The sequence below is a fragment of the Pseudopipra pipra genome, chromosome 3 (genome assembly GCF_036250125.1).
Source record: "Pseudopipra pipra isolate bDixPip1 chromosome 3, bDixPip1.hap1, whole genome shotgun sequence".
Classification (NCBI taxonomy): domain Eukaryota; kingdom Metazoa; phylum Chordata; class Aves; order Passeriformes; family Pipridae; genus Pseudopipra; species Pseudopipra pipra.
The window spans coordinates 104,938,429-104,960,861 of record NC_087551.1 but is presented as its reverse complement, the minus strand read 5'-3'; the positions used below and the strand labels follow the sequence as shown (position 1 = coordinate 104,960,861).

The following is a 22,433-nucleotide window of genomic DNA, read 5'->3' as shown; positions in this document are numbered from 1 at the left end:
GAGACTCATAGTGCTCTTACAGCTAATCTACTCTGAGTTAATTATCAGTCTTGGTAAATTTATGTTAAAAGCTTGGCGCAAATAATGAGTCAAACAGCAGAACTTTTACCCACACAGAGTGTGGAATTAAGTCCAAATTTAGATTCCCCATCTCAGGGAGAAAGAATTTAAACATATGTCTCAAACTGCCTGAAAAGATGATGAAATTTAAACTAGGCCTCATCTGTAAAATCTGAAAAGAGATAAAATCTTATTAAGTTTTGATTAAGTCAGCTCATCTTAGACTAGTATGAGTTAGAAAATTAACACTTTGTAACTTGATTTTTTTATCAGTGCAACACCACAGGGCAGTCATTTTTTATACTGATATTATTAAAAAATGGAATGTGATGAAACATGTACTGAACATTATGATTAGGAATTTAAAAAAAACCAAACATTTTTATTGTTTCATTAATTAAATCAACTGTAATTCAGATTCTGCATGCAATAAAACTATTTCTTTTTTAAATTCAGGTAATAACTATATTAATTAACTCAATATTATAGGTTTTTTAGAGAAAATTTTGGTTAAAGAGAAATTGGAAAGCATTACTTTTAGATGCTAGTGTGTATTTTGCAGCCTAAACACAACTTTTGTTACAAATAAACAGTGTACTTGACTTAATGAGAGTATATTTTATGTATAAAGGATTCAGACAAAGATTTCTGTACATCTCCCAGGAAAAAAAAATTCTATTTGGGGCAAAATTAACTTTTCAAGTTTCAATATAATAAAAAATATATTTTTCTCGCAAAGGAAAAATTATATTATAAATAAAGTCATAGAATTACTTTTTCTTTTGAAACATATATAGTAACTTTTTTTCCCTAGTTTGACTATTTAGTTTACAGCATCTTGGAAAAATCTGATTTGTCTAAGTTGTACTTGAAATCTCTCAAAATGTCTTCTGGTAGTATTGTATTTCTGCATTCGGTCTGAGTACCACCTGAGGAAGCTGGAACTAAGTATACTATAACAGTGTAAAATAAGGCTATAACAAATTTTTTAAAATTCTTTTATCAAAAATATATTTATAAGTATTTTTTCCTTATATTCACAATTATATAATTACTAACATTTTCTTTATAACATAGTTAACTCCTCAAGTTTTCAAGTTTTTAAATCAAGATAAGTTCTATTAATATTATAGTTGTGAAATTGTAACATTACAAATATTATTAACACATTGCTGTTTGACTTCAAGAATTGTAAAATAATGAGAATTTGTAATTATTTTTGTTTATTTGAACCCATTTATCTGAACTTACCTAGCTACTTGTTGAATTCTGTGTCAGTCAGGCACACAAACACAGAAATGTACAAAAAAGACTGAGAGAAAGAACTGATAAGATGACAGAAAAAGGAAATCTGAAAAGGAGACTTGACAAAGATATATATTGTGACAGTTTAAAGTTGTTTATACCCTTGAAAAAGGCCTTGTATAATGGTCAGGATTTCCACTTGCTTGAAGAGATATAGGAGAAACCTCACTAATTTATGAAAATGTGCTACAAGCACAATTATTTTTTAATATTATATTAAATAGATGACAAGGAGACAATAACTGGTTGAAATAAGCAAGTCAATTAGGTAAAGGGAGCCTTTTTTTCCTGAGAAAAACACAAGCAATGCCAGATATTCCATAGTAGGAAAACAGTGCACAGTGATCAGTGCTTACTGAGTAAGACCCAGTTATTCCAGCTTCACAACACATTTGGAAACAGAACTACTACAAGCCAAAAGCTCTTTTATTAAGGTTAACTTTTTTTAGCAACACATTTTGTTTGCTGAATCTACAATTGTTTTCAATCATGAAGGAACCATTTTATGAATATTACTGTTGTGAAATTTTAGTGCTTAGGCAGTAATGGTGAAATGCAGGCACTTATCATAGGCATTTAAAGTTTTGTCTCAATAACTTTAGGTATATGCATGGTGTTGCTTCTTCAAATTAGCAGAAAAGAATGAAAAATAATGTTTAATGTGGATAGAAAGTCTGACAGGTTTTTATGAATTCTCATACAGGTTTTTTCACACAATCAAAACAAGTAGATTTTTAGCAAGACTAACTGCAACATTTCTCCATTGCTTTTTTAATAACATGCAATAAAAATGGAGACAAATTGCTACAATCATCAGACACATCAATATGAAACTGTTTGTGAATCATTTCCCATAAAATGCTGTATCACCTGATCAGTATTTGTGTCTCTTTTTTTTTCTGACAGTTTGAATCTTCTGGCAGCATGAATTTAGCTTTCATTAATATGTTCCTTCTATTAAGAGTTGGGTAAATATGTCCCACAGCATGCATGCTACCATTGTGGCATACACATTGATCAATTACTGAGTTTTTTGTTCTAAATTCATGCACTGGATGTCCCATATTAGTCACATGGTGACACCTTAGCCAGTCTTATGCTAGTCTTTCTTTACCTTCGTGTGTAAGTACACATGTAGAAGCTTGTGTATTTGAAGAAATACATAAATTTCAGGAAAAAAATGGCTAATTGTTCCCAGAGAACATCACTGCAACACAGAGCTAAGGATCTTACATGTCACATTTTACCCCTCAGTGTAAGCTGAGGGTCCATAAAGCTCCTTTGTCACCGGCCTGTTCTTCAGTCAGTGTTTATTGTTGAAAGCAGCACAGACTCAAATGTTTTTGTATTTCTTGTGACACCAGTGACACATTTCCTGAATGCTACATGTCAAATAGATAATCACAATATAAGGACTTGGGAAAAGTATAATGGCTTCAACCTGAGTTACAACCTTCAGTAAGCTATTTAAGACGGTAAGAAATATATTAATCATAAAAATTGGATATTTCATGCATGAACAAGTATTTGGAATATAATGTTAATGAAACAGAATAAATATGTAAGACTTAGACAGAAACTTAATTTTTGCTTTATTTCAGTAGTACAAATAGTTATAATATCACAATATCATCAAATTAAAATAAATTTGATATGTTTATAAGCATCTACAGGGAAGTAGGTGCTTATAAAGCAGGGCTTAAATATTTTGGCTCCACAAAGTGGCTCAGTTGCCATGTGAGCTATAATAAATTTGCAACTTGGCCATATAGCTCCATGTGCATTTTATTAGGTTCATAAACTGTTGGTAGAATGTCTTGACTAGCGAACTACACAGTTTCATAATTGCCTTGGTCTTTTTCAGTCTTCTACCTTTTGGGATCATCTCTAGGGCCATCTTTAAACAGTTGGTTTATCTTTAGATATTCGGTCTTAATGAAACATTTTGTAGCTTCTGTGTGAACTGTGTGACCTCTTATTACATAGCTAGAAAACTTGGAATAAAGCAATGGATAACTTCGAATTTTACATTCAAGCATTAAAAAAAAGCCAACTTATAGATGGTTAGTTAAAATAGACTGCTTCTTATTAAAAACATTTTCTATACCTTGTTTGTTATAATGTACTAGAGAAATGGCCTAGTCATCATATTTGATTTCTTACCAACCTAATGCAAATGAATAAGTTTTGAATAATAAGTATATCCCATAAAATACAATAATTAACTTCTTTGCACATGACAGTTTATAAAATGCTTATTTATATCATAAAAATTTGATAAGCATTCCAGCAGGGACTCTAACAAATGTGCTTACCAAGATGGAAAATGGGCAATACAAGGGAAAGGTGGTAAAGAATTAACCTACTGACATTGGAGAAGGTGGATTTGGTAATCAAAAGATGAATAGTTACACAAAGTGAGTGACATACAGTTGCCATTTTTAATAGCAGTCATCATAATTAGCTCCTATGCTCCAGGACAGAAAATCAAAATTATGATATTAGCAAAAAAAGTGTAAGCTTAACAATTCAATTGAAAAATATTAAAGAGAAGGAAAAATATTGAAAATCTGCAGAATATAAGACTTCTGGAAAACATAATTCAGATGTGAAAAATTATGAAGGAGACAAAAAATTGAATCTCTCAAGCCCAGTGTACAAAGCACAGATGTAAAGACAAAGGGAAATGGAGTCACTAAATTAATGAAGCAAAAGGTGCAGCCTAAAAAGCTAATATTAAAGTAAATAATATTAAAGAAACCTCAAAACCTTCATAGATGACAAAGCAAATGATTATTACCGTCAAAAGGACGGTAATATGCATTACTCATCAGCTTACACTGATGAGTAATGCATAGAATGGGTATTTTTCAAGAGATCATCTTCCCATTGCTCCCAAGTCTTTTTATCTGCAGAGAATTATGCACTACAAAGGTAACTGCAGATGCTACTCAGAAGCTGGATTAACCTTGCATCAGTGAAGTGTAACAAACTTCTAAAGGTGACCAAAGTATGATTGTCTATACCATTTCTGAAACAATGCTTGAAAGGAAGAGAAAGTAGGAACTATAGTGGTTTTAAATGTCTAACTGCTGAAGCAAAATACCTGCCTTATGGCAATTGCTGTCACAGCAGAGCTTTATCGACAGTACCAAGGAATTCCTAGCAGATTATTGTCTACAGTGGAACAATCCAAAGATAAGAAACAGAAATTAAAAGTATGAAGTTTCAGAGAAGGTAGATTATGTATTTTGAATTCCATAGGAAGCTTAAGAATAAATTACTAGTATCATTAACTTACTTTGATGCTTTGTTGCTGTTCATCAGAATATTTTATGGAAGGATAGAGAAGTAAGTACAGATTTTTTTTATTAATATAAAGGGCAGTAGAGTGCTCCCATGTTATATTTGCTATTCCATTAGTGGTATGCAAAGATTTTCCAAAAAAATTGTACACTGGCTTAAAATAACAATAGAAGATGAGCTGTGTGAAGTGCTACTCTTGCTGTGCAGACTAGTGTTAGATTGACTCACAGAAGTAGAGAAACTATGGAATTTGGAGTGACAGTGGAAAGTCCAATGATTTGTGGACAGTGTAGATCCTCCCTTAGCTGCTATATGTAATACATAGACAAAATCCTAAAAGGAAAGAAGACTAGTTATCTCCAATGAAGGATCACGGAAGGTTTCAAATAAAGTAAAACAAATAAACAAACAAAAATCCAAATATGCCTATTAGAAAAGCCACATTGTAGAAAATAATGTAGTAGGAACAGCCTGAACAGATGTAGAGTGAGTTTTGCAAGGAACTGGGCAAGTGGATCCAGGCCAAGCTGGTGTTTGCACATCACCCGTCCTGACAGATGGAGTGCAAGTCCTATAAAGATCGGGGGAGTGGTGGCAGCCCCCAGAGTGGGAGAATAGAGGGGATAGCAGTTCATGAGAAGGTGTTAATGTGTATAATGGATACAAAGACAGTGTAGTGTAACTGTTGGCAAGAAGGGATGACAGTTACGAGACAGAGCTACAATATGATGTGTCCCTTGCACGTCCCACGCATTGCTCTCCTCAAAGGACTTCTTCCCTGACCGGGAATTGAACCCGGGCCGCGGCAGTGAGAGTGCCGAATCCTAACCACTAGACCACCAGGGAATATGGAGATTTCATCAAAATATATTGCATTAGAATATCTTAGATTAAATTAGAATGCTCATTTATCAATCTCTCAGGGAGTGCTTGATCTCACCTAAATTTTTATCCAACTTAGGGATTTTAGTTCCCTCAATAGTCCTTGGAGAAAGAAAGGGAATTCTTCTCACCCTTCTAAAATATATATCTTCATATGGTATGGGTCTCCTGCCTAATTTCCCTGTTTCTCTATGAATTGCTGTCTAAATGATGAGGTTAGACTAGTTATCTAATGTTTAAATGTCCAGAGATACATTAAGTTATTCTTACTTTTGGGGATGATTTAATTTGTTTCAAAGTAGGCATCTAATGGGTATGTGCTACACTTCTGTGAGACACTTGGAGGGGCCATGGAGAAACCCTTTAGGACTCTAGGAGGTAAAATCTTACTGAATACCTGTCTTCAGGCAACTACATTCCATAATGATGCAAAAGTAGGTCTTAAATTGTACAATCAGAGTGCTGCAATGGATGGCTATAAACTCTTCAGAATGGGTAGGCAAGGAGAGAGGATTGTGGGAGATGATTTGGATGAGGGGGTAGTGTGCCTCCTTGTTTTTCAGATGACACCAAGTTGAGTGGGAGTGAGGGTAGAAAGGGTCCGCAGAGGGATCTGGACAGTCTGGATCGATGGGCTGAGGTCAGTTGCATGAGGTTCAATAAGGCAAAGTGCCGGGTCCTGCACTTGGGTCACAACAACCCCATGCAGTGCTACAGTCTGGTGAAAGAGTGGCTGGAAAGTGACCCAGTGAAAAAGGACCTGAGGATTCTGGTCAACAGTGGCTGAACATGAGCCAGCCATGTGCCCAGGTGGCCAAGAAGGCCAATGGCATCCTGGACTGTATCAGCAATAGTGTGGCCAGCAGGACCAGGGCAGTGATCTTCTCCCTGTACTTGACACTGATGAGGCTACACCTCGAATCCTGTGTTCAGGTTTGGGTCCCTCACGACAACAAAGACATTGAGGTGCCAGAGAGTGCCCAGACAGGGGAAATGGAGCTGGTGAAAGATCTGGAGCACAAGTCTGAAAAGGAGTGGCTGGGGGAGCTGAGGGTGTTTATCTCGGAGAAAAGGAGGCTCAGAAGAGACCTTATTACTTTATACCACTCCCTGAAAGGAAGTGGTAGTGAGGTGGATGTCAGTCTCCCAGGTAACAAGTGGTGGGATGAGAGGAAATGGCCTCAAGTTGCATCAGAGGATGTTTAGATTATTAGGGAATATTTCTTCACCACAAGGGTGGTCACGCATTGGAACAGGCTGCTCAAGGAAGTGTTTGAATCATGGTGCCTGGAAGTGTTCAAAAATGTGTCAATATGGCACTTGGGGATGTGGTTAAATGTTGAACATGGTGATGATGCTGGGTGGATGGTTGGACTTTATGATCTCAAAGATGTTTTCCAATCTTAACAGTTCTATGGTTCTATATGTTCTGTGTTCTATGGTTTAGGGGTAGACTTGGCAGGGATAGATAAACAGTTGGACTCACTGATCTTAGAGTTCTTTTCCAATCTAAATTGTTCTACAGTATCTCTATTTCATAGTGTTAACAGGGTTTGGGTTCTTTTTATTTCATCTGTGGCTTGTCTATATTTGTTTTTCCTTAGCAAAGCCAAACCCAGCTGCAGTTAAGACCCAATGTATACCAGGCATTCAGGCATTCAGTGAAAGCTGTATCAAGCTTGCTATTGAGTTTTTCTGTGATATCAGTCCAGCCCTTCAGACCGAATTTGTATGGATCTAAAGAAGCTGTCTTCTTAGGAGCATTTCACCTCTCATAGCTCTAGTGCTAAGCTTCTAAGATGAATCCTTTCAATCTCTATGCCTTTACAAATACCTCTGTATTTGCAATGTATATTCAAGACAAGGCAGGAGCCATGTGGAACATTCTCTTTCTACATGCATTTGTGACAAGGAGCAGTCAAATACATTATTCTTTTCCTTTCTGAATATTAAGAAGTATTATGGGAGTGATGACTGCAAAAAATAAATAACCAATGTTTTCCCTCCCTCCTACCAGTCAACATGCTCCCTTCCAGAATGAGTTTTACCAGTCACTGAATATATTTTCTCAAATAGAGCAATTTGTCTATTTCTCTCATGCTGATTAAAGAAAATTAGAAACATTTTGCATGTAACACTAATCCCCTTCAGATTTTTTTGAGAGCATTTTGGTCATTTAGTCTTAGTTTAACAAATGTGAAACCATTAGTGTATTGTGAAGGTCACCAATATGTCATTCATGCACTGAGTTATTTAAACTCTCTCTCTTTTCTACATTATGCCATAGATAAAAAGTTCTTTTTGGCTTGAAAAACTGCTTCTGAATACAGGAATTTCTCGTTCATATTTTTTTCAGTATAATTCTACCATACTTTGGGCTGCAAGAGGGAAAAAAAGGCTAAAAGGAACTACAGACTAAACTCAAGTTATGTCAATCATTGATCTGTGAAGAATTAAAACTAATTTCATTTGGAAAAAAAAAAGCTAATACTCTTAAGAAAACCCCATGTAGTCATATTCCTGTGCATCCTTTACATAAAACCACAGGCACACTTCCAAAACATGCAAAGTATATGTAGTTCATTAGAAGTTGTTTTCCTAACTAGCATGAGATTTTAAATTAGAAAAAGTATTTTTCTTTAATTCTTCAGTTCTACATATGTAAATGCTACTCAGACTATTTTTCACTAAAGGATAGTTGGGCATATTAGAATGAATCAATTTTACAAGTATAACAAAAGAACACATAGTTTATAACTGGAAACATACTGTGAAGAGCTCAATAGGGAATCATGTACTGCTCTGGGGAGGCAATATGGTGCTAAATGTCTTCTTCAGTGCTTAATTTCTGGGACATAAGATACTAAAACAAACTGAGCTATGTAACTTATCTATCTACAAAACAAAACTGTTGGCAGATAAAAGAAAATATATTTATGCTGTGCAATAGTGACTACTGCAAAACCTCACTAATTCACAGACCCTCTAAGGGCAGAGTCATCTAAGATCAGAGCCACTGTCCAGCGTTGGAAATAGAGAACAATCTCAACAGGATTCAATAGATATTTAGCAACATAAGTACTAGGCTTTAAGAATCTTCTATAATGTTGCGAATGGAAGCAGTGGTTTGTTATCTTTCAGAAACATGGGCTGGGAGTTTGACTTCCAGTAGGTTCAAGACAGGAATGAAGCAGGATCACTGACATTCTTTTAGTCACTGAGTATATTGGACAAAATACATCATCTTCCTTCCAGTCATGTGTGTAGAGCCTGTAAACTATGGAAGCTCTGAGAACCTTTCTGTACTGTCTGTCAGCAAATTTGGCCAGAAAACATACTTCCCAAATATATATATTGTCAAAAAAAAATACTACCTCAAATATAAAAAACGTTTGCGATTTTGAAGAGGTAGGCATGAAGTTGATGCACAACATCAAAAGCAAAGTATTTATGTGATTACCATGTAATATTTTGGTAACTGGAGACCTCCTGCTGCTTCTAGAATCAAATGGTAGCTGAAAATGATTTTGTGAATTTAAATTATAGATACAGGGGTCTAAAATGGAAGCTAAAAAATTCAGGATAACTTTGTGAATCTAGTTTCACAAAATCTAATTTGATCATAAGCCCTATCTATACTGAATTCTATTATTTTTATACAATTCCAGATACCAAAAATAAATGGATGCAGTATGACCAGAAAAATTTATGGAAAGTCCTGTTGGAAGAAATCATTACATTGCACACTATAATCAGTGAAGGATTCAATTCAGAAATGGGAGAGCTAAATGCATCTCTCCACACAACATGTGTCTACAGACATGATAACTGTTGCAGTCAGAAGAATTCTAAGGCTTTGTTCAGCTGTTCAGACATGAAAGTGTAGTGGAATATGAGATATTCTAAGACATCCTATCTGTCAGTTCCTGACCCTAAAGGATACAAGTGTTGGGTACTAGATCCACCAGACTCACAAGGATGCCTTGGTTGTTCTAGAGAATATCATACAGAATTAAGCACCTGTATATGGGCAGTTGAATCAAAGACCTAGCAGAGCTCTAAGTTACACTGATTGTAGTAATTATATATTCATTGACTCCATAGGGATCTAGATACGTGGCACATCTGCAAATGCCTATAGATAGAGAACTAAATTTAGATATTTAATTTGTATCTGAATTCTGCCCTTAAAGTCTGACACTGAAATGAAATGTAAAAGGCAGTATTTAGATATCACCTTGCAGATGAAATCTTCTCTTTTTAAGAAGAATGTTGCTAAAACCTTTTTTTTCTCCCCTAGGCCTCTAAAAACTGTACTTATCCACAACAGTTGTATCAGATAAAAATATTAAGCCTGAAATTCAAAAGATTTGTCTATTAAAATAAAAAGATCATTTTTAAAATGCTTATGTTCACTTATATGTGATGTAGGAATAAAAAAGAATACCTAATGAAGTGATGATTCAGCTAAATTTAGTCGACATCTTTTATGCCAGCATAAATTCTACAAAGCTTTCATTGACCTAAATGCGTGTGAGCATATCAGTTATTCACTGGGGATTGCACTGCAGTCTTTTTTCTGTCTCTGAATCCTGAAGTGCTGCATAAATTAAAAAAAAAAAAAAGTGCTGAAGGATTTTTGAGCTAAGGCTTTCTTAAAAACAAGTTGATTGATTTGTCAGGCTTGCAAGATAAAATAAGACTGCCTTTCCATCGTAACCAAAGTTTGCTGTTCCTGCATAATTAGCGTGTAAGGGAAAAAGAGCTTGAAGAGGATGTACAGGAGTCATGAGAAGAGTGTTTTGATATATGGCAGTCATTTGTGTTGCTATCTTCTGCTTGATTGTTTAAATTCATACATTATTCTACCCCTAATACGTTGAAATTGTGCAGTCACAGTCTTGTATTCCTATTGTATTTCATCAGACTTATGAAAAATCTTAGAAAGAGCATGAACAATTTTATTTTTTTTTTAATTTTTTTAAGCAATCTTGATTCTATCATTCTACATTTTTGATGCAGAGGAGACATAAGTATTTTACATACATAGATGCATTTTATGTTCATTGTAACTATAAAAAGAACTTATTCATATAGGAGACTGTATTGATAAATAAAAGTAATATGAATTAAACTCAAAACTGAAATTGAATGAGTTTTGCAATTGTGATTTCTGAAGATTTTGAAGAGGCCAGAGATAAAAGTATTGATTGTCAGGAAATCTTTCTATACTTACAAACACATACACATGGACAAGATTTTCAAAATGTCTTCAACATTTTAAGACAAAAAGTTCTTGGAAAATTGTGATGAAAAGTGGTAAGCAGATTTTTCTTCATGTTGATAACAGCTTATTTTTGATCCTTGTAAGAATGCAATATATATTTTGTATATTTAAATGTATTTTTGTGATGACAGATGACACCACCTTTTACACAATCTTAAGTTATGTGTAAAAAGCTATGCACAGGGAAAACAAAGACTCAGCAAGCATTCAAGGAACTATGAAAGTCCAAGGCAGCCAGCAAGTGACCTGACCAGTGAATATGGAGCACATCAAATCAGATACTCTGAAGATTGTCAGAGAAGAACAATTAGACCATTGTCCCTGGTCCCACCTGCCAAGATGATCCACAGAAAGTTTGGAGTTCTCTTCCTGGAACACTATAAAAACTAAAGGAGATTGTTTTCTAAAGGGGTACAGTGTTTATTTTGAAATGCAGGCAGAAGAGGGTTTTGAGATGCTGCAGAGAAAATTTGATGATATAAAACTACAGAGTGTCTTCAAGGGGACTGTAAGAACATGCAAAACATTTAGAGGAGGGAACAAAAGTAGGGGGAACAAAAGAGAGGGATCGGGTTGAGTCAGCAAAGAAAAAAGATAGAATAAAAAGGAAAAATAGGCAAAAGCCTGGCAAATCTGATGACTGATTGCCACAGCCTGTTGTAACTTCTTATTAAACACATTCTAATTATTTTCTGTTTGGGTAACTCCCTGAATCTGTGGGTAAAAATTGCTCATGAACTTCAGATTAGACGAGAGATAAGTAGGAAGTGATCTGTATAGGGAAACACCCAATGCTGCAGGCTGTGTGTGGGAATGGGCCACAGATATTGGATGGAATTAAAAGCTGTGTTAGGACTCAAGAAGCCCACGGATGTGTGTTTGTGAATCCAGAGTGAGGGTGTGTATATGTCCTGTCTCCAACCCCAACCACCCTGGGTGAAGGAACAGGATGAGGCCATCTCTGATATTCATGTCAGTGTGAGTGCTGTGCGTGTTTATGTGAGTGCTGAAACAGGCACTGACCTCTCTCTGTGCTGGTCTGTGTGTTTGCTCATGTGTGCATGTGTGTGTGTGCGCGCACGTGCACCAGCTGGGAATATATGTTCAACCTCCCTGTGGTGCACAGAGAACACAGACCCACAGCAGCCTCCTTTCTATCACACTGGGATGAGATGGACCCTCTCAGAGGGAGGATTCATATAACCATATCATTACAATGTATGATTAAATACCCTATATTACTAGTCTGCTTCCACAAGGTGCTGTGCAGCCTCAGCTCCACTGGCTCAGTCTTAAGTACAACATTTAAATCCTCCTGGAAAGGAAACACTGAGCATCAACTGAAAGCTAGCTCACCTCAAACAGAAGGTATTCCTTTCCGTCAAAAGTTAGGGATTAAAAACTTAGGAAATCAGTACATTTCATTGCCAAAGGTATTGGTAATGTACAGGCATTGAAGCAATGATAAGGTGGTCACATGTGTCTAATGATCACCCAGGATGTGATTGTGTGTTGGTTACTCAGACAAGTACCACAAGCTGTTGCAGAGCAAAGTACTTGAGAGGCAGCCCGTGTAAAGAATGTGTTCCCCTGCAGATAATTCTTGTGATGGCTCTCCATTTTATTTTTAAAATCATGATGCTTTTTCATGCTACAAAAAGGGTGGGGATTAAAATAATGAGGGTGTTTCCATCATTGCATCTCTGAAACAAGATTTCAGAGGGATATTTTGTGCACAGATTGACCAGGCAGAATAAACCCTGCTATTTCATTGCACATCTGCTACTGCCTCCAAAAAAAGAATATCTAAGCAGCTCACATCACTGAAGGCTCTAAATTCTTTGTAAAATTCTGTCATTAAAGCATTGTTTTATACCATCCCTGCTTAACTGGGGGGACCAGATGGGATGATATGATATATTTCAGATATTCCTAGCACGTGCAGTGCTGCCAGAATTAACAAGTGTGTGTCATTCCTACAGTTACACTGTTGACAGAACATTGACACTCTTCCTGGTGACATTGCAGAAAGTCTTCTTGGAATTAGCTTATTGACAGATATCTATCAATTAAAAACAGTAACAGCAATATGTCAGAAAGTGATGTGATGCTGACAGTCTACAATTTGAGCTTTAATTGAGAGAAGAACTCCATAAAGCTCTGTAGTGTACATACTTAACATGGTAGGAGCCATGTAAAGTAATCCTATTCCTTTGATTTGTTTATCTACTTGAATGACTTTCTGTTGTCTGGGAGGACTTACTGAGTTTAGTGTGACTTTCTTCTACCTCATCCCTCAAAATTAAAGATGACGTGTTACTTATTTTCTCTCGTCAGAATTCATTTTCTCTACCTGACTTTTAATGTGTCTCCTGCAAAGCTGGAGATACACCCTTGATCACTCTGAGTTAGTAGATTTTAGGATGGGTTATTAAACATCTGCTAGACTTTTTTCCCCTCAGACTTCAACACTCTATCAGATTCTTTCATCACCATTTCCTACTTCATGAAATTAAGATTTTGAAACTCTTCAAAACTATGTTATCAGGCTTCTGATAACTCACCTGATTTGTCCATTTATCCAGTTTTTTATCCTAACTTGTCTTGATCTGCAGTTTTATTCTGTGGTTTCAATACTAGTGTAGCTATTGGTGTAGCAAAATGATAGAGGCTAATTCAAAAGGCACAGTTACATATTCTCTAGGATCAAATTAGCATGGGGAAAACTTCAGTAGTTCACGTGGTTCTTAGGATAGTGCCTTAAGGCAAGACTAAGCAAGGTGTAAAGGAAATTATATGTGTGTTATAGAAAAATCAGGAAATTTTGTGTATGTGCAGAAAATAACTGTGGCAGACTACAGGCTTGTCTGAATACAGTTAGAGAATAGAGAGGGCATAAAAGCTGATGGAGTAAGTAGGGCACAATTCCTTCAGAACCCTAATCCCTGAATATAGAGCACAAAGCTGAAAGGCTGTGCTGGATGTATAAAGCAGGTCCATCACTACACTACAATACATTACCAAGGCAGGATTCCTTTTTCTTTCATTTCCATGCATCCTTTGGCTATTTGAGTCACCAAGACAAACATCTATGTGCCCAGTTTCAGATATCAATGAAATTCTGTGAAATGCAGTTGCTGAATTAAAGCTTCTGTAAGCAAGACAGAAGTCATTATTGAAAATACAGCACAACACAAGAACATAATGAAGAATAGAAAGGAAAAATACCACAGAATGCTCACTTACATTCAAGGCATTTTGAAATAAATTAAGATTAAAAGCTGCACAGTAATGCACCCTCCACAGATGAAAGATTTACATTTAAAAATAAAGTTGGTAGTGCACTCTGCCATAACTCCATGCCTCAGCATTTAACCTTGGAAATATGCTCTCTCTCTCTCAGATAAGAGCAACATAAATAATATCCTACAGTTGTTAGCAGCAAAGTGACTTTTTATTCTCTTAGTTCAGTGGGAGTTTCAATACTTTTGCATAAGCTGAAAACAGAACCTTGAGAGCTCTAGAAGGATAAAATTCTTGCATCAGTGGGACCAAACTTTATTCGTTTTTATAAAGAAAAACTTTGAACAACAACAACAAAAAAAGAAATTGGGTTAAAGTTAACCAAAATTGCTCTTTCTGTTGCTAAAAAACCAAATCCTGTTAGAATTTTGCATTATCATGAATTTTAAATTGCCAGGTTTAGGTAAAGAGTCCTATCCATGAGGAGTTTAAAAGGTAGAATATTAGACAATGCAATTGAAAAATGTATGCTCTTAATTCTTTAATATTACAAAAAACTTTCAAGTTTTTGACTTGGAAGACTGCCATGACCTGAGGGTGAAGGGAATAGGGACACGACACTGCACAAAAGGGTTCTGACACAGTAGAAGGTCAGGGTGCAATGGCCAGTTTATTGAGGGGAACAAGGACTCATATAGGGTTTGGGTAAGGGGAGGTCTGATAACTGGGGAGGAGCTTGGGATTGACAGTTCGGGGAAGAGCAGGATTGGGGAACACGGGGAGGATGGGTGGAAATTTAGGAGTATCCAGGGTAGGGGACCATGGGAGCTCACTCTGCACTGCAGCACTCATCAGCCAATCAGTGAGAGATGAGCAGGAAAACCAGGGGAGAGCAAGGGAGTAAACAACTTTTGGTGGGAAAAATGTGAGAGCAAGTCCAGACAAGCCCTGAACCATACAAACCAAGGGGATTAACATAGGAATAATTGTGGGGGTACACTGAACATGGTATGAAACTGGGGAATAATATGAAAGTCCATGAATTATTAAGTCCTTCAGGCCCCATACAAGTCCCTCCAGGCCTTAAATCTCTCCCAATCACTTGAGTGATCCTCCTCAGAAGACAGAAAAAGAATATCACTCCATCAAACATCCTTTACCTTCCCAATGCATCCCACAGACAAAACGAGTAATATCAGGGTAATATTTGCCTATCTATTAATACATGCAGGAAAATCTTGAATTCAGAATCTGAGATACATTATGTATACACTGGATATTGCAAAACTGCTTTGCATTTTGTAAAAATACTCCTTGTATTTCACCACCCAGGTTTTACTGATATGCTGGTGAGCTTTACTAAATCCAGAACAGGTTGAACTCATCAGGATATGTAGTTGCGTGCATGTATTTCTCAAATTAGTTGTTGATCAAGAAGGTGGGAGTGGGGAAAAATCAAGTATCAATAGGTGTTAAAAGACACTCCACCCACAGAACAAGAAGTCAAGAAGTTTGATGAATCATTGTGTTGATATGCAAGAGACTTAGTAACCAAATCATAGCTCATAACAGTCCTTCTCATCTCCCACACAGATTTGGGTTTTCAAGCAATTTTCACTACAATAAGAGACAGTCAGAAAAAAGTAAGAAAGTCAGAGAAACTAAGAAATCAGACCTCTCTAGAGGGAAGAAAACACTGAAACAGATACTTTTCCCCCAGGCCCACTCTGAGGATATGCAAGACAGCTAAAATCTTTATCAACCTGTATTGACATTGCCAGCTTTACAGTAGGATTTATAGCACGTAATAATTCTGAAAACTGCAATCTGCATCTGAATTAAGCACCCAGCACAGGAAAGAATGTCATTCTCCTTTGATGAAAAGTTCAATTTTCTAGAATAAAGCACGCTTTCATCCACATTTCCTTGGCCTAGAGAGAATATGAGAGAAAAATATGTAGCAAACAGTATGTTTCTTAAAGAATAACTGACAAGGACTTAGATACTGCTAGTGACTGCAGAACTAGAGGCAATACAGACATGGTAACAAAACTAATCCTCATTACATGGCCTACCAGTGGCAGGAAAGGGGAAAAAGGGGTACTGTGAAAATTAATTTCATGATTAATGGGATTCAGTATCCATTTTGCTTTTGTTCTAGTTGTATTGATTAATGTTATCAAATCTTTCTGTTCAAATACTGAGCCTGATTCTCCCTGTGCACAGTTGTATCATAAAAGGGCCCATGCTCACTTTAGTCCTTGTATCTTGCCAGCATGGCACAAACTATAGTGAAAATGGTGCTATAGGTTGTTTTATTGATATTTTAATTGCAGTAATATACTTCTGCTGTCATAAAATTTTAAATACAATTTAACTCAATGGAGCAATGAGACATAAACTAGATAAAGAGGGAGATTGATAAGTAAATTCAGCACTGAACTGGAGGATTAATGAAAAATGAAGCATTCTGGTTGCAACATTAGTCTCTGGAATGGCATTAATAATATTATAGAGGAAAAAATGATATTTTATATTATAATCAAAATTTCATTAGCATTTCAATAAACTGAAAGTCAGTGCTTTGGACATCAGCAAAACTAATCATTTTTAAAGTCCAGAGTAGGTCTGCAGGCTATTTGGTTCATTTATTCTAAATGTGCATTTTAATGTTCTATTTTGCCTTTGGAAAAACAAAAACTTTGACAATTTCAAGATTAATCTTTGCAACTTGAGGGTGCTCTAAATAGGGAAGAAAATGCAGCAACTTAAAATGTCCACCTCCCTTTTCCCCTTCCTCGTCCTCATTCCCCCTGCCACGTACTGCACTTGAAAGCAGGATCCACTTTGTTTCAAAGGTAAAGTGCCTGTGCATATTTGAGAGTAAAGAGTAAAGGAGAGAGTCCTGACTGATAAATCATTCCAATCAGTCCAGCATTACTGGGTTACTTTTACTGACTGTGATGGACTGGCCCTAGCTGGAAGCCGGGTGCTCACCAAAGCTGCTCTGTCACTGCCTTCCTCAGCTGGGCAGGGGAGAGAAAATATAACAAAAGGCTCAGGGGTTGAGATAAGGGCAGGGAGAGATCACTCAGCAATGACTATCACAGGCATTGACTTCACAATGATTAAAAACCGTCTGCAGTGTTTATCTTGCTTTTAGTTACCCTTTTCAGTCTTCAAATCACCAGCTAACCCATAAATCAATAAAGGTTTTTTCAACAAATAAGCATCTGCTATTGAATATTGAAGACCAAATGGATTTACCTTTAAATTCAGTGGAGAGAAAGAGACATTTCTGATGTGATTCATCTAACCTAGCAGATATTTCAGATAAGAAATAACTCATACCCTGTAATTTGAGACACCACACTATTGATGATCACATGAGAGAAATTCTTCTTTAAAAGGTGACTCCTGACCCTGAAATCTCTCCTCTCTCAGCTGGCTGAAGATATCCACAATGTAGAGTCTTTATTTGGGTAGATAATTACCCTTCCCTATGACTCCCTGCAAAACCTCTTGCATAAATGACCCCTGGTGTTCCTATGTGCTTCCCTTCTATTCCTCGTTAATGCAGAGGGTCCTTAGGCAGACAGGAGTGCTTTCCAACAGCATGACAGCCCAAAGGAGTGTCCTGATGCACCATTTGGGGAAACTAGGCAACATACAACTGCATGTATGCTTGACTGAGAAAGAAAAAGGCTCACCAGGACTCTTTCAGGTAATATTCTTAATCAGGAAACCATTGAAGCATGTGATTTGAGTTAGAGGCCTGAATACATATAGAAGTTCATCAAATTAAGGCCAGCATATTTCAGACTATTTTTTTTCTAGATTAAATGTACTTTATGGAAAGTATGAAAGTGGTGGGGATCAGGAAATTATTTACAGAACGGAAAACATTTAGAATACCTCTAGCCTCCAGCATGATCAGAGTGAGAGGATTTACACTGGAAGACATCTCTATCAATCAGCCATGTAAGGAATACTCCTTCCCCCACTGCTTTCTTCCATATTTTTCTTGTCACTCCTATATTTCATAACATATATTACTAAATTAAAAATAAAATTAAGGAGATTTTTTCTATCTATTTCTTTCCTGCTTCTCCCTTTGCTTACAGTACATAAAGTCTGTTAATCTGATACATTTCTCCTCTTTTTCCTATGTTTGAGTTGTTTTTATTTGTCCCAGAGAAGTTTCAGGATGGCAGGGATGAAATCAGTCCTGTTTTATTTATATGAAGGAAATAAAAAATGTACTTCCATAAGCATAACTTTTCTCTTGCAGCTCTGTGAACCCCTAAAGAGTCACATCACTCAAACTGCTAGTTTTTAGTAAACAAGCAGTTCAATATTGTTGTACTTATTCCTTCCTGATAATTCTGTATCATATCCTATAATGATGTAGAAGAAAAGTTAAATCTTGTGTATTCTCAGAATCAATTCTTTAGTGAAAATTAATACATATGTTACCTGTGGATTTTCAGATGGAGTATATGATTAATAGGAAATCTCATGTAAGAGACCTCTGAGACTCTATAGCATTATGCTTAGTGTCAGCTTTATAGTATTTTCCAGGACTTAGTTACGGAAACAACCACATTATCTATGAAAAATAATTCTGATTTACAAAAGCAGACATGGTGGTTGTTGAAGGTTTTCATACAGGTAATTTGCAATGAACAAACACTTTTTTCTGGAAATTTCTAAGGTAAAACCAAGCTATTTTTTATATTCCTTACCTCTGTAAAAAAAATATTAAAAACAAGTGCAGAAGGAAATAAAAGATCTCATGTGATTGTGTGTCTGAACTTTGTTTCAGAAAAGAGACTTCAGCCTTTGAGGAGTGAGCCCAAGAAAATGCCTACCAGGGGAAGACCCCAATTAGTCCCCAGCTTGACAAGTCACTGCCTTCACTTAAACCCTGTGGAAGTCACCTCCTCCCAATCATATGATGGTGGTTCCTCCACTGCTGCAGTCAAAATAAGCTGAGCTAGCCAAGACCTATTTATTTTCCAAGCCTATTTCAACAGAAGCGTTTAAAGTCATGCTGTTAAAAACAATTCAACTCTCAGGTCAGCAGAGGTGGCAAAAGAAGGCAATGAGGGCAGTGAGGAGACGGAGAGGGCAACAGCAATTAGCAAGGGAAGGCTAGAGTTTGCAATGGTGGCATATTTGCAACCCAAGGAATATTCTTTTTAGAGTAGCCACCTCTAAACCCCTGCTCCCTATGTCAGTGCAAATATAATCAGCAGTCTTGCCCTATGCAGTTTTCTGCAGCTAACTAAAACCATATGAATTAACCAGTAACCATCTACTTTCTACTTGAGAGGCATGTAAAAGCTAAAGGTTTTTTCTTTTCTCATGAAACTAAAGCCCAAAACTATGTCCTCTGCTTCATGTATTGTAGGATCCAAAAAATATAATATCTGCAGAAAAGAGCCATAAACCTTGGACAGTAGAAGCTGGGAGAAACTCCTTGCTCTAAGGACACTCCATCACAAGACCTACTAATATTTAGCTATGTTGATTGGCCTGTTTCCTCCAGCAAGATATGGAAAGACTTTGTGATGATATTATCAGACCATGTAGAAACCCCTTCGTCCTTGTCCTAGTTAGAACAGCTGGGACCAATTCATCACTGGATGGGTGTAACCCAAAACTGTTTATTCTATAGCCTTCCATGCCATTTCCCAGAAACTGTTATCAATAGACTATTTACACCCTCTGCCCAGAGCAGCCTGACTCCTCAGGCTATAAACTAGGCGTTAAGAGGCCTGCGAGGTAGGAAGATGTTCCTGTCCTCACACCCTTTTATGGAATTCCCCGCTCTGAGGGAAGGACTGAGCATTCCTGCCTGAACTGGAGAATACATAAACTTGGAGGTTTGGAACCTTTTTACCACTCGTGGGATCCAGAGGAAGACTGCAGCTCACCACTCTCAACCAGACTGAGACCACCACCCTCGGCTGGACTGCAATCACCACTTTTGACCAGACTGCAACAGCTCTCCCACCAGCAGGTTTTTCCCCTCTCCCTTTACTTTGGACTCGGGGGGGCCCAAGGAAAATCACTTTGTTCATACCCCAGGGTGCTGGGTTATACATTTGGGTTTTGTGGGTTAAGATCAATTGTTTGTCTGTATAATCGTACTTATTGTATTATTTTATTAAATTGTTATTCTGACTTATAATCTCTCTTTTGAGTTGAGTTCATTTCCCCTGCTGGTTAACTTTTAAACCAGCACAGTCTTTTTCCCCCCATGTGGTCCTAGCTAAGGAAAAATATTAATCACTGGTGTAACTATGGTAGAAAATTGTGTAATCCTCTAGTTAGCATGATCCATCCCCTCATTAACAGAGCTCATCCTCATTAACGTGTCCTGCCCCCAAGACCCTTAAATTGTAATTTCGCTTTCAATAAAGGATTCCAGTTTTACCCCATACTGGGATCACGTAGTTTTTTGGACCCTCACTACGTATGATGTATAATACTACTTTCTTCTCTCAAACATAAATGTGGCAACTATAAGTACCTTTAATTATCTCACCCAATGACCACTAATTGCTATCTTTGTGAATTTACGATCAAACATTGAATTTAATTTAATGGAGAGGTGCACACTTACTTCAGAAATCTGAATATATTATAAATTGCCAGATGATAAACTTGATAACACAGCTGCTGTGTTCTACTCAAATGAGTGACGAAAACTGACATGAGGGTTTTCACTCTCTGATTTCCCATGGTATCAGATGACTCTGTGGAAACAAATTTATTTTCAGTCGCACAAAGTGTTTATCTGTCTTATTAATAAGATTTGAAAATCTTTCTTATTATTTCTATCTTTAGTCAGGTTGCATTTCACTCCACTGGCAGGTTTAAATTTTCCCTAATCTTGTCTTCTAGTGCTCCATGATCTTCCTAACACTTTTGATCTACCACTTTTCAGATTTTTCTGTTTTGCATTTGGAAAATATCCGAAGAGATTCATTTTATCATATGAGAGATCATAAGAGATTCCTTTCCAGCTCCTGGGAGGAGCTGGAAACCAGCCCTGCTGTGATATCACTGGGGCAGGGGCTGACATGGGGTCCTGGGCAAGGTGGAAGTCCCAAGGTTCACAAAGAAGTAAACGCACAGCCAGCCACAGCCTAGGGGATGACACCTCAAGTTACTAAGAAGTATTTGCTAAAACTGTAAAAATTTTCTAAAACTCCTGTTTTCAGAAGGAATTGGCTTTGAGCTACTTTCTCTGACTTTTGCACCAACCTCTGACTCTCATGTAAGCCCAGAAATTTTCACAACTCTCCTCAGGAGCGTGCCACTCCAGGTGACAAGATGCAGGATTTCAATACTTCTCACTCTTTGGAACAGGCTGTTCTGACTTCCTTGTGTGGACATGGCTGGGACAGGGTGATGTGATCACACTCAGGAGCTCAGCTGGTGTCATAAAAGAGCAATGTGCTAAGAGCAGATTGAACATATGTCAACGAGACAGCACTGGTGCTGTGCCTGGTGCAGCAACCCTTCAAAGAGTGATAGGCAGAAAAAAAGGGGGGGTGGGGAGGTGAATAGGAAGGTGTTTGCTTTTTGTTTGCTGTTGTGGCACTTCAGTAATGCCACTGCATCCCTGTGTCTGCACGGAGTTCAGCAGAGATCTCACCGACAGTCACAGCCATCAGCGCACAGTGTAGGACCCTGGGGCCGGGAGCCACGAGGAACCACGAGGGGTCCCTCAGCCCTGCAGGACCCAGCAGCCACCCAGCCCAGCCAGGAGCACAGTGCTGGTGACAGCCCCAGCTCTGGGCATCGGCCGCCTCCCTGGGGATGACTCCAGGCTGGGCCTGGCTCAGCGGGACCCGTGACCAGTCAGGGATGGGCTGGGAGGAGCTGGAAACCAGCCCTGCTGTGGCATCACTGGAGCAGGGACAGACATGGGGTCCTGGGCAAGGTCAAAGTCCCAAGGCAGCTGAATCAAGCAATTGCTATTTCAGTGAAATTTGCTGCACAGGCAGGTGCTGGTAATCTGTATTTTTCCAGACTGAGTTCAAACTTCTGATGATTCTTTGCTTTGGGGTAGGTTTTTCCAGTTGCGTAAATGACGAGCCCAGCAGGGGAACCCTGAGAATGCAGGCAATGAAAATCTGATTTGTTGTTAGTCTCTTGCTTTAGATTTACCCCTTTATATAACAGGATCCCAGGGAAGTGGTCACAGCACCGAGCCTGTCAGAGTTCAAGAGGCATCTGGATGATATTCTCAGGCACATGGTGTGACCCTCGGGGATAGTCCTGTGCAGAGCTAAGAGTTGGACTCAATGATCCCTGTGGGTCCATTCCAACTCAG

The 22,433-nt window shown here is 37.6% G+C and overlaps 1 long non-coding RNA gene and 1 other non-coding gene across 2 annotated transcripts in view; one reads left to right on the top strand and one right to left on the bottom strand.

Moving 5' to 3' along the window:
- LOC135410636 (uncharacterized) overlaps positions 1–22,433 on the top strand; it is a 372,288-nt gene that overhangs the window by 337,525 nt on the left and 12,330 nt on the right. The gene's annotated exons all lie outside the window — the stretch shown is intronic.
- On the bottom strand, positions 5,446–5,517 carry TRNAE-CUC (transfer RNA glutamic acid (anticodon CUC)). The gene has a single exon. It is a non-coding gene; the product is annotated as a tRNA-Glu (tRNA).